This window comes from Platalea leucorodia (genome assembly GCF_965183815.1).
Source record: "Platalea leucorodia genome assembly, chromosome: 3".
Classification (NCBI taxonomy): Eukaryota; Metazoa; Chordata; class Aves; order Pelecaniformes; family Threskiornithidae; genus Platalea; species Platalea leucorodia.
In genome coordinates this window covers 112,344,172-112,356,206 of record NC_138825.1, presented here as the reverse complement: position 1 = coordinate 112,356,206, position 12,035 = coordinate 112,344,172, and positions in this window count along the sequence as shown.

Genomic DNA, 12,035 nt, shown 5'->3' with positions numbered 1-12,035 from the left:
AAATGCCCTTCCCAAAAATGACGTAGACACTCCGCTTCCACCTACTTCTTTCCAAGAACTGAAATATTCAGCAATGAAACAACTAATACTGACACTTACACACCATTAGGCTTTAAAATTATCATTGTCATCAAAGATTAAGAAAGTTGCATTTTGAGACTGTGTTGCAGACCCAGAGGCACTACACTGGTTGTATTGCAGCTGCACATACACCCATGCAACATGAGAAGAGACATAATTTTCTTTACCTTTAAACTACATAGACTAAATAAATCCATGAACAAGTTGAGTATCTCCCTTCTTTATATTAGTAAAGCTTCTACATCAACTCCTGACTTTCTATGGGTGGACTGTCTGAACTGTGATTTAAATCTTGTCTTCATTCCATGCCTTTGGTTATGCACAACACCATGGAGGGTGACGTGCTGCTCGGACCACTCAGCAGCAAATTTCTTCAGGCTATTCCCATTCTCCTCACAAACAAGTTCACGTTTTTCATGTGTATTTTTATTAGTTTGCATATTTTAAACTGCTTTTACTTAATCTCTGTTACTCTGTCCCATCATTATGCAGTATCAATGAGAACTGACTGTACAATGCTAGCTTTTCATTTTTTGAGGCAAGTCAGACTTGACATGAGATTCAGCATACACTAAAAAAGAATAAAAAGCCGTATGATGACAAAATGGCCTGAGAAGTTTCTCTCACTAAAATACATTAAGCCTGCTTTTACATTTTTCCTGGCATAGTAAGAGAGTTATTTTAATTTCATTTTAACTTAAAATTATTTCAAGCATCTAACCAGCTAAGGAATAACAAGGCTCATTTAAAAATAGAGCAACTAAAGTAAGAACCTCTTTTTTGCAGGGGAGCTGATACAGTTCGCTGCAAAATTTCATCTGAACTTAGGCTGCAAATTCTCTGAGCATGAAACCTGTATTATCCAGCAGCATTTACTTTTCACTTCTTTTCAGATTACTGAAACTCCTGTGCACTCTCCCATGCTACATAACAGGTTTCCCATGTCATTCTTTCTGATAAATTTGGGACAGAATTTAAGATCTCAAACATCAACACATCTCTAGTTACCCACAATCAAAACTCACTTCTGACAGACTATTAGATCACAAACTTGTTGAACACCATAGGAGATCGCTTTTTCAGAAATTATTGTAAAATTCAAGCTTAACTATTTCATCTCCTTGCACCCGTTTTTTATGTGTGACACAGTTAAGAAGTGAGATTTAAACCATTCTCTCATGATGAAAATGAGCATATGCACAAGAAAAGTGCTATGGAGAAGCATGGGAAGTCAAACATAAAAAACAGAAGAGAAGAAATAATAAAAGCAACCCATTTCTTCATTTTAGATTTACTGCACGATAATTCCAGCGGCTCCCCTAATTCATTTATTATTAGGAAAAATAGTGAATAAGTATGTACAGTACAATTTCTTATCTTTCATTACCTGCTAACCTCCTAGAACTTCGATCCCTTCTTCCTGTGCTTCCCAAAGCTGAAGAGCTCTTGCCCATCCAATCCTTCCTACGGAAACTCCTCCGTACCTCCAGTCCTTCTTGTCTCCATTCTGGGACTCCTGGCCCTGCTCTAGTCTAAGATCAGAACTGTACACATCATTCAATATATGGGCAGATGGAAGATTAATACAGAGGCAAAATACTGTTTTCCTTTTTTTTTCTTTATTCTCCTCTTAATAATAATTCATTTTTTACTTGCCTAACTGCCACCGAGTTTTGACCTAACAACTTTAAAACCTGTCTCTTGAGGGAGAACAGTTAATTCAGATCACTTCACTATGCATGGATATTTAGTTGCCATATATATTACTTTTCATTTTTTTATAACACTAGACACTATCATCTAATTACTAGGTCGTTAATTCTACCCTACAATTAGGGATGGAAATCTACAATGTCTGACTTCCCTTTACAAAAGTTATAATGACTTTTCCAGCATTCAGTAATTCTAATTAGGCTTCTCTAGACTGAATGATATAGAATGAAGGCCAGCACTTACTTAAAAATGGATTTTTTAAAAATCATTTTGACAGACAAGTGATCTACAGCAGATATACAGAAATATCAGAGACGGGCCAGCCCATCTGCATTGGGAAAAGCCAATTTCTGTGCTTCTAAGAATGTCAAATTTGCACTTCTTACTTTAGATGTCTACATTTGCAAACGTGTACAAGTAGGTGTCAGAAGGGGGAATCCATTCTCCTCTAGCACAGGTTTTGAATAATTTTTTCACTAGTTTTTCTAGTTTTTGTGGTGAGTACCTCTCCTTTCTGGGCTGACCCAAGCTACACGTTCATGCCTCTTATTTTATTTGGACACAGGTATTCATACACGGACATGTTAAGCGGGATTAGAGCATGACCTAGCTGAAAAAAATATCTATTGCTTCTTTTTCTAAGTTGATTTTCAGCCAGATCAGTCCCTTAAACTATTTCACCATATAGCTACATGAATGCATATGCCACCTGTGCAGCCATGCAGCTGTTGTGGGAATGAGTGGCTAGCAGCCGCAACTGCCTAAGTGATGATGGCCATAGTCATCAGGAGTATGGTATAGCAAATCTATTTTTTAAAATACATTTTTAATGGTGGTGAGGAAAGACAGACTGTTCATAAATTCATATGGCAGAAAGTTCTGCATGAGTGTCCAGTAGAGATAAAGAGGCAATTCTGTAAATCTCAAAGAAGGTCTGGAAATCTTTATGAGAAAAATTACATTTTTCTCGTTTCCTTGACTTCTATCTTCTTATCCTTACTTTTAAATTATGCATTTGTGACATAACAGAATATGCCTTCTGGGGCAAACAGCAGTGACCTTAACTAAGTCTATTATCTAAGGCACTGCTGAAATATGATACCTGTAGACATGTATCACTTCTGATAAAAATTTAAATTAGTCTACTTAGCCATAGGATCATAATTTAACTACAGGATCAGGATCTCACTTCTGTAAACACTCCCCTTTTGTGTGGAGTTTGTCCTTCTTCACTCATTGGAACTGTTCTCTTGTGTAAAGGTAGAGACAGAGATGTTTGCAAAATCAGGATACAACTATGACAAGAAAAACAACGCAGGACTAATAAGAAAAAGGATAAAATATTATAGAAGGTGCAATACTTTGTTCTCCATGATTTTCAAAAAGTAATATGATATTATATATTATAAAATATATTAACTATAGAATACAAATACACAAGCTGCAGTATCAATGTTCACTATTCATATTCTGAAAGTGAGAATCATTTACTTTGGACTCTCAGTGTAGCAATGAAAACAAATGCAATCATCTAGCCTCTCTGGGGTCACTCAGGCATGCTAGCAAATCTTGATCATCTTTACTAGATGAGGATATAGGAAGGCAAGTAATGGTGAGTCATCTAGCAGCCCAAAATATCAGTTTTCAAGTGCAATATCCGTCCAAATAAATAACAAATATCCCAGCACATCTGTTACTTGTTATTAAGTTTAGTGTAGCAACAGTGATAATATTATACATGTTCTTCTAGTTAAAGTTAACTCATATGTTTATATCAATTTTCTCTTCAGTCCTAAATTACGATAAAATGAGATATGGTAGAGAAACACATTCTCCTTAAACAATTTAATTTTAGACTTTTGAAAATACATTGCACTTACATTTTTAGCTATATTTAAAGATGTCACATGACTGTGTACTGACAAATTCCAGCTCCAATTTCCTCTTTTTAAGAAAGCATTGCTCTTTCAACCACAGGTTTGTTTTATTTTTAATACTTACATTAGCATTTGGCTTAAGTATCTGATACTGAATTCATACAGTTTTCTTATGACAATAATGCAATTAAGCATATTGATGTGGCCTAATTTATTAGTAAAGCTTTCAAGTATATTCTAATTAATAATATACTCCTAGCAAAATGTGCACAGCCATGAGTCCTAAAAGCTGATTTTATTAAATATTCCTAGAGACTGATCCATAGCCAGAAATTCTACTTAGCTCTCAATCCTGCAAAGGATGTTTTTTACAATGTGTCTGTGTAGGCCAAGAATGACAGCGGTATTGCATAATGACATAGGCACTACCATTGGGTCTGAATCAACAAAAAAAACCCGAGTTAGAGTCACAGGAATCACAAGCAAAGGCCCAGCTCTAGTCTGACTTCCTCTCTGTTGCTACCTATCCTAGGCTTAATGAGCTCTCACATGGCTGGGGCCCCAGACTATTACCCTGGTTGTTCACCACTAAAACTTGCAATATCTCTGCAAAATTGGGGATTTAAAGAACTCTGATCTCTAAAAAGAAATCCAAAATGACAAGGAGCAAACAATATGTTTTGCTTTTGCACACGGGCAGCGATAGAAAATACTCATAATAGACTTCTTTTCTCATAACATTTTCAGAATAGATTTTTTTTTATTGCATTTAACACAAAGAAACCGCTAGCAATGGTTATTCCTTCACCAGTGTACAAACAGGGTGAATAAGCAATACAGGAGCTGAAATATATTAGGTACAGGCTTTGTTTTGATACTGTAACTTTTATTTGTTGATGAGGAAAGCAATCCATCTTGAAAATGATGGCATAACTTTTCCAGACATCAGAGTCAATGTTTTAAGCATGAATGGCATCAAATATCAGCTCTTTATTTTACTTTAAAAGTACCTCAGTACGTACAACCCATGAATAAAAAAAACCCCAAACTTCTCTGCAAGTCTTAAAGAAAGGTGGGGTTTTTGGTTTGTTTTGTTTTCTCAGAACAGTTCTCCGTAATATGTCAAAGCAGGCAGAAAAGGAATTTTTCAGAAAGTAAGGTCTCATAACATCAATGTTATGAAAAAACATTAAAATTGATTCTTGGATGTGCAATGTATAATTTACAGGCTTGACTAATTTGCATTTTTAGAAACTAACAGATTGTTTTACTGGTTAGTGCAAATGTTATTGATCTGCTTTCTTGCTGAATTAATAGCACTAGCATAGGACAACTCGCTTTCTCAGCTTTCCCAATGTTTTCCTGAAAAGAGGCCCATTACATGGCAGGGGGCAAAGGACAGGCCTAGATAACACTGTTTAGACATTTCTTTGATGTCCACAGGCATCATCCTCGACAACTGACCACTAGAGACAAAAGAGCACTCTTAGGCCGCTGGAAATCCCAGCCATTCTTCTCACCACCTTTTGATATCCCAAGGCTCCTATACCCTGACCTCTGCACTCTGACACAAAGATCTTATTTGAAGGATGGTCAGCCATGTCAAAAATTCTTTCCAAATTTAGCCAATAAACTAAGGATTTCTTTTGCTTTTCATAATTGCTTTGTGTCCTAATGTACCAGTGGGAATGCTAAGAAGATTTTACAAAAAGAGCGGAAGAAAGTGTCAATGAGAAAAAACTTTCCATTTTCTGGTTTTGAAACCATTCTCAAACATCTACTTTCTTACACAAGCGACTCTGTCTAAAGCGTCTTGATGCCGCCGCGTTGCGCACGCTTACTCACAGTATTTCTACATAGTCAGCATCATATAGAATTCCAGTTTTAACGTGCAGATGTATGAGCTTGATAATGCAATTTCACTCAATAAATGTACACATTTTAAATGGTGTGCATGCTGTCGTTTAAGGACGGATATCAATTTCTATACATTTGTTCATATTTTAAAAAGAAATGTAATTTTAATGGTTTTTAAGTGGTAAACTGTTTTGCATTGATTTTTTTTTTTCAAACTGGCATTGATACAATTTTTTTCTACACTGACAATATCCCTCCTAATTTATAAGTCAATGACATATCAGTGATAACGCAACAGATAAAGAAAGCATACGTGCCAACATTTAAAAAAATAAAACTATTTAGAATTCAAACTATTTATAATGCAAACATTGGGATTTATAATGCGTGTTTTAAAGACAGTTCTAAATCACCTAATATTATCTACTCAGCTCAGCCAATGTTTGTTTACTTTAATGTAGATGTCTTCAGGAAAAGAGTGAAACTGAATTCACAAAAGGAATGGAGTGTGATTAGAATGACCAAGAATCTCGCCTTCTTTAGAAACTCTCTTCCCCTATGTATTAATTTACTAGCTTAAAAAATAAGGCATATACCAGAAAATAGTAGAAAAGAGGGAAAAAAGAGGGTTTTTTTAAAGTTTCAGAATTCAGAAAGTTCTCAGACAAAATGCTGGTGATAGCCATACAAGGGCTGTTAGAATTGATCCTATTGGTTTTGGTGGGTTTTGAAATAAACCAGACCCTGAGCATTTTTGCTCAGTGATTACTCTTGTTATTTTAAAATTAAATTGCATGTCTTTAGATAGGACAGGGAACTCAACTCTGAATCAGTACAGAGCCCTCAGAGCAGCTCCAGCATGAATGTAAAACAGATAAAGTTAAACCAGAGTAAAAAAAGTTCTGCTGAACTACAAGTCTGTAAATATTTTCATTTAACTGAAGCCTGACCATGGATAACATAAACTACACTGAAACAGGCAACATATATACGAACCTAAGGTCATATCTACACAGAAACATGAAAGGACTAAAAAATCAGTGGTATAAATTCAAGGCACATAAGGCCATCAGCAAATCTTCCAGTTCTGGCAGTGTCTACTGAAAAGATTACAATCACTTTTACGGAGGCTTATTACTGCTCCGATGTTGGAAATTATTGCCCTGCCAGTACTACCCACATAGTTGCTCCTGTGAGCAAGTCCCTGAACCTCTTCAGGAAAAAAAGTTAAAACTGTTAAAATAATAGATCTTAACCAGCGCCATGCATTTCAAGGAAAACAGATTAGGAACCGTGTACGGGAGCAGGTCAGCCGGCAGCGTCACCTGCGATAACCTCTGACAGAAGTGCAGTAATGAGGTAGTGGGGCAGTAACCTTCCTAGCCAGCATAGCTGCAGTCGGCAGAGGATGTCTGAATAAAGCCTTAATAAAACACCCTCGATTTTCATGTGCATGCTTTTATACATGGCCCCGAATGCAGGCAAATTCTATGGCTGCAGTTACACTTAATTCTGATGTAGGCAGAAGACACAAGATTCAATATATTATTCCTTAGCAGTCCTGCTATTTGTCAGACTATTCTTTCTCCATTGTGTCAGCTTCATTAGGAGTTGCCAGACTTTCCTCACATAACCTAACAAACACAATTGTGTAAGCAATTTCTAATTGGATATATCAAAAGATGCACCTTAAAAAGAAAAATGTATTTCATCCTGGATCCACAGAAGCACACAGTGAAAAAAACAAACGTCAGGGAAGCCTTCCCTGCAGATTAAGACCTCATTTGCAAAGTGTAAAGGGATCACTCCAACACATAGGAAGATTTAGCTTGAATTCAAGATAGCCTTTTTTCTTTAGAAAGTGAACACATTGCCAAAGAAACCAAATTACACGCAAAAGCAATGCCACCTAGCAGTGAAAGGACTGTGAAGCAGTATAGCTAATTGGAACTGGGGATAGTGCCAACCATAAAGCCTTGCTTTCTTGCTGCCACCCTACACATTACTTCACATCCAGATTGGCCTGCCAACGTGACCTTACACCTCTACCGCTAAAAGCATCTGGCCCAGGAAAAGATGCCTGGCCTTTATGTCAGGGGATGGAAAACCACTTGTGCTCACTCTGCAGGATCACGTTCACATCATTTGATGCTTGGCCAAAGTATCTTTGGGCCTCTGTTGGGCCTCCGTGGCCCTGACGTAACTATTTGTGTGTGCTCTTTTCCTCAGTCAATTTAATTCAATTATTATGCAGGCTGTAGTGCAGCTTTTATCAGTGACATTTTTTGGCATGGAACTAAAAGCATGTGATAGACGAACCAGGATGTTGCATCACATTATACACAGGGTACGAGACCTACTTAAATAGTATTAGAAAATTGTGTGGGATTAAGAAAGTCGTAAGTAATTGTGTCATCCATATTGCCTAGTGGGAATAGTCTTTGAAGTAAATTAGCTCCAGAACCATGTTTAAGTTTTGCCTTGGAGGGAAATCACTGAATTACTGTAAAAGAGAACCCAAGAGAGAACACCACACAGTGATCACCAGTGGGCTGGAACCTGGGAATGAACTGAGAAGCGAAGTCACCTGTCCCGCTTGCCGCACTCTTTTTCATACAACTGACACTCCCAGTTGTATCCCTCCACTGCCTTTGGCTTCCCCTTGTGCATGTAAAATGCTGGCTGCATAACAGAAAGAAAAGAACTAAAATAAACATCAGAATGTGTCAGGAAACTTCACTGCATAAACAAAACAAGACACACATACAAAAAGACATACTAACATCTTTAGAAGACTACACACAGTCACTGCCTGAGATTTTACAGATGTTAATATTTTAATTCATGTGAAACTGAAAAAGGTAAACTGACCTTTTGAGATTGTAGGGATCCTTTAAGGTACGGTAATAATGAAATGCTAAAAATGCACAGGTATAACTAAACATTTGCATTTTCAGGGATTACAAAGTCATTATCTAGCTTTTTAATAAGCACATCTTTTTTACAAAATATTGCAGTGTTAAATTCAGTAGAAGACTTCCATTATAGCTGGAGAATACTGTATCATTTTCTATGCACTTTAACTAATCAGCCAAACTGCAGATAAAAACATATATCTAATTTGACATATACGGTACATGGGATCATTGCCTTCCCCACATGGGAAGGCAGCCCATTAAACAGATATGGCATCCATACAAAAAGCATCCATATGGATAGCGATGTTACGGTTTGATTACTCAGATGGATGGGAGCATAAAATTAAACAGATGAAGCCACATTCTAGATCATACAAAACATACATGAATTAAGCTATAAAAATATATGGCAGGAGCATAACAGAAAAAAGAATGATCAGTGGTGGAGCCAAAGATAGGTCCAATAAAAACTAGCAGGTCCATTAACCAAGGAGCCTCATTAACATAGCTATCTGAACTGCTATCAGTAAGACCAGTTTTTGCATCAGCAAGCCCACTGCCTCTTTAATAATCCCAAGGAAAAGAGAGCTGACTGTACTTCCTTTCTATTCTGCCGCCAGCGCTAAGTACATCTTCCCAGAAAAAAGCAACACTGCCTGTTTTCCTAGTTGTTCCTCCTATTATTTTTCTGAACAGTAGCCCTTTTTCTTTTTGTATTAAACCTCCACATGTGACCCTTAAATTGGAAGATGTAGGATTGTCAGTGTAAAAATTGCTTGTAGACGAGTACATGAAATTAATAGCTTGCCTTTCAAAAATCCCCACTTTCACACTTCCAGCCCACCAAGAATTGTACCAAAATGTACTTATACATTATAGTATATGGACCTTTAAAAACAAAAAAAAAAAGAAGATTATGATTAGGTTTGATGGAAGTGGAAGGAAATGGCAGAAGAATCAAAGAAATACAGAGCACAAAGTTGGAAACACAGTTTGTAAGAGAGAGGACTGTGGTGAAGTCTTGGTGCAAAGTAACCTAAGGTCTCTTACTTCCTTAATAAAGTCTCACAGACACAAGCTTTTCATCATGGGTAACTATGACAGAGCAGCTGATCAAGCATGCAGCTCAGCCATGGTATCTTACACCTATATCTGTAACATATGTTGTCTGTTTAGGCTGTAAACTCTTGTTTATGCATGTACAGTTTGTAAAATTGATGAATGATGATTTATTGATAAATTCTGAGGCCTGGTACCAAAACTCAGGAAAAGTCAGAAAGATCTAACCAGTGGTTCAGAACTCAGCTGTCCAAAGCTGTCAGTAACTGCGCATTGCCGTGCTCTCTGACCTGGAGCAACAGCATGCAGCATCCTCCTCAGCGGAGGATTAAAACAAGATTTACCAATATCAAACTCCACAATATAATCTTCCTTGGTGATTTTATGACTCGTGCCTAGGACATAAGGAGATTGACCTTACTACCTTGAAAGCTGGATACTTTCAACTTTTTTCAGTCTGAGCAAGACCTAGACAAGCATCACTAGACAAAAATAAATTTTCAACTAATTCATAAAATTAACTCTCTAAACAAGCCTTTAAATGGCAAGAGCAAACACATTCCAATACACTCAGATTATATAAGAGACAGTAAATTCCTCAATAATCCATCAACAATATTGAAACTATAGCAAGTTCCCCTTGTGGAGCTGCACCTTCATTTCACCTTGTGGAAGCCTACTTGCCCCTAGAGAATGGACTGCAGTTATCAGTGGAAGACCAGAGTTTTCCAAACACCCTCTCTCTTTTTCTACCCAGATTTGCTCCACAGAATTTAAGGGGACTTTTCCAGGTCTTTGTAAGCTCTCCTAAATACAGAATGTGCACTCTACATTGCTTTTTGCTCAGCCACCCTCTCGCATGAGTAGGCCTGGTCGTTATGTCATGGCCCCCACAATGCTGGGACATGTATCACACACATGGGATTGGACTAATACCGCTGCCTAGGAAATATTCCTTCTAAATGGTCTTTCAAATAGGGACCCCGCTGTGAGGCAGAGTACTACAGCACATCACCGAGATCCCTCTCCTGCTTTTCCAGCATCACATGAACTTCAAAGCAGGAGACACACACTTACAGCGCAGCATTATAGTGTAAGATGCGTGTATCATAGCCGGGGGGCTGGATGTCGGGTCAAACATTTGTCTCATGGTGAGAAGACGAGACTTGCCTTATCTGCTTTCTTTTAAGGCTCTCTTGCTTCAAGGGCCTTCTGAGCAGCAGAGACATAATTACCACTGATGTGAACACTATGCTCTTCTTTACACAAAAGATGACAAATGACAAAAAATGTGGGAATACAGCAGAACAAGGAGGAAAGCAATGAAGTGTATAGCAACATATACACTTGTTGACAGAAGACTTTCAATTGAATAAAATGATAAAACTGAAAACTACTCATCAAAGTCAGATATATTCTAGCCAGTCTGAACTGGCTGGCATCTAGATGCATTTCCTCCTCAAACAGGAGTGACAAGTGACTTTTTCACAGATGGCAGGAATTATTGAGCCCAATTTACATATATATGTCTACGCGTATCTCCACAGCAAATACATGCATGGGTTTTGAACAATTAGGGCCCAAACCATTTATAGTTCCATCTATACAAAAATGCCACTGAGATCTGGATCCCTCACTTACCTAGAGCATCCCTTCCATTGCAGTCAAGTAAGTCACAAATGTTTTCTTTAAAAACAAATGCATTTACATAATAAATCAAACAATTCATTACCTCCGGGGTGAAAATAATGAAAATAGCTGTTGATTAGGATGAAACAATCTTTACAATTTTTCAGCAACTTCCAAATCATTCTTGTGTTCAAAAATATTTTCACTACTGTTGTTACAAGTAACGTCCTGAATTATTACACCAGTGATATCTATGGTTTTATCCACCGCTCTATGCATATGGTTTGACCACTTTGTGTAGGGGGTATTACTTTGCTACTTTAATCTCTAGATCAGACAGAAACTGGGAGAGTACAGAGATTTTGAAAACATGTGAAAATGTGGTTCCAAATCAGAAAAGACTATACTTTTCTTTTTTAATGCACTAAACTTCTAGTTGATAGAAGCAAAACCAGTGCTTTTAAACCTGTCTGTATACCCACTCAAGTCCTCTTGCAGTTGATACATACACCCTGTAGATGAGGACCTATATGATGAAATCATAATAGAAGTGCAGTCATAAACATTAGAAACTAGCTTATCATCTCAAAGCACTGTATAATGACAGTAGAACTTCACAGTACAGGATCAGACCATTATTTTTATTTTAAATAAATGTTTATCCTTGGAAAAAGGATAAGAAATGTTGTAGAAATAAAAATTTTCCATCCCCAAAAGACGAAAACTATGTATTTTCTCCTTCTCATAAAAACAAAAGACCTAGCTCCACACTTTCCTAAGGACCTCTAAAAACTAAAACAGTTAGATTAAAAACAAGGATACATTTTGCAGGCAACTATTTAAAACAACACAAAAAGTGTTAAAAGACTCAATAAGCTAAGCATCAGGATGAATTCTCATA